Below are 1991 nucleotides of genomic sequence, written 5' to 3'. Positions count from 1 at the left end.
CCCCCAGTAGCACAATCAGATATTTTCATGGAAATGTTGATGTTCATCCTGGATGCAGGACAAGGCAGCCCCTCCTTCCCCTAAACAGACTGACTCAGACGCTAATCCGGCTCTGCTATTTGCTCTAATAGATCCCAGGCAGCTCCAGGAAGTCATTCAAAAGAGAACAGTCCCAGTATTTCATCTATAGATACATACATACATTTTAATAGCTTCCATTACAAGAATAAAACCCATAGAAGAGACAGCTCATTTCTTCTGACTCAAGCAGAGAACACCCACTCACTCAGGAGCACGTGGCCAAACCCCAGAGAACCTATTAGATTTTCGATCCAACATACAATCTCACCATCACATGCGCAATCTAGGGAGGTATTTCCAAGTCACTGCTCACCATGGCATCTAGGCACCATTTGCACCAGTGGAAGTATTAATTATTTGTACTGAGGTAGCTCCTGGGAGCCCTAGTCAAGGACCAAGACCTTATTACGCTAGGCACTGTACAGATAGAAGAAAAAAAGACAGCCCCTCCCCCAAAGAGTTTACAATCCAAGTATAAGACCAGAGACCATTGGTCAGGGGTGGGCAAACTACAGCCCACGAGCCGGATCCGGCCCATCAGGGCTTTGGATCCGCCCCACGCCCCCTGTGGTCCCCGCGCCGCTCTCAGAAGCAGTCGGCACCACGTCCCTGCGGCACAGGGGCAGGAGGGGGCAGAGAGCTCCATGCCTTGCCCTTGTCTCCAGGCTCTGCCCCCCGCAGCTCCCATTGGCCGGGAACGGGGAACCGCGGCCAATGGGAGCTTCGGGGGAGGTTCCATGGCAAGGGCAGCATGCGGAGCCAGGTGACCCCCCTCCCCCAGGGGCCATGCAGGGAACTGGTTCTGGCTGCTTCCCGGAGTGGTGCGGCGTGGGGCCGGGGCCGGCATGTAGGGAACCTGCCCTGGCCCCGGTGCGCGCCGCTGCCACCCCAGAGCCCGATCCCCTCCTGCACCACACCCCTCAACTCCCTGCCCTGAGCCCCCTGCTACACCCCTCACCCCCCTGCACCCCAACCCCCTGCCCTGAGCCCCCTCCTGCAGTCTGCACCCCTCCTGCACCCCAACCCCCTGCCGAGCCTCATCACACCCCGCAGCCCTCCTGCACCCCAACTCCGAGCTCCCTCCCACAGTCCACACTCCTGCCCTGAGCCCCCTCCTGCACTCTGCACCCCAACCACCTTCCCTGATCCCACCTCATACACCCCGCACTCCTCCTCTGCCCCAATCCCTTGCCCTGAGCCCATTCCTGCACACCACATCCCCTCCCACACCCCAACCCCCTGCCCAGGCCCTGCATACAATTTTCCACCCAGATGTGGCCCTCAGCCCAAAAAGTTTGCCCACCTCTGCCATAGGTGGATAAAGACAGATGGGAGAGTACAAGGACACAATATTAGTCAGTGTAATAGACAGTGGTCTTAGCACACCAGCTGTTTAACCACTGTTGAGTTGTCGGTTTTTCGACTGTGGCCTGCTCACCAGAACGGAGCAGGCTAGCAGAGACATGTTGCAAGAAGCCTTAGCTCCCCAGAAAGTGCTCAGGATGATTTTTATAGCATTTCACTGTGCTGCCGATCTACAACCTCTACGCTACAAACACAGACGGTGGGGCAGGAAGTCATGTGTGCTCCCACCCATCCCAACAACGTATTCTACTGTTGTAGAGTCACTGCCAGAGAACAGCTTGGCTTGGCTTTTTAAGTCACATAAATTCGTGCTGTTGATCTAGAACAATTCAAACTTTTACAATTAGGCCAAAAACTTTTGACCCACTGGCCTGGACAGCTCCCCCTTTAGTTCACCGAATTGGGCAGAAGTGATCACAAGAGTCATCCTCACCTCATGCAATCTTTCATCAGCACAGATGGTAGCAAGTTACAGCAACCCCCTGCTGTTTTATTGGCTGGCCCCGTAACAGTAGCTACATGGAAAGGGCAATGCCATTGCGCAC

The 1991-nt window shown here is 55.2% G+C and overlaps 1 protein-coding gene across 3 annotated transcripts in view; it reads right to left on the bottom strand.

The window, feature by feature from the left end:
- Nucleotides 1-1991, bottom strand: part of LOC123373943 (inositol 1,4,5-trisphosphate receptor interacting protein) — a 40977-nt gene that overhangs the window by 14604 nt on the left and 24382 nt on the right. The window lies entirely within an intron of this gene.

Source organism: Mauremys mutica, chromosome 7, assembly GCF_020497125.1.
Source record: "Mauremys mutica isolate MM-2020 ecotype Southern chromosome 7, ASM2049712v1, whole genome shotgun sequence".
NCBI lineage: Eukaryota > Metazoa > Chordata > Testudines > Geoemydidae > Mauremys > Mauremys mutica.
Note: the sequence above shows the minus strand (reverse complement) of the source record. Positions and strands in the feature narration are given on the sequence as shown.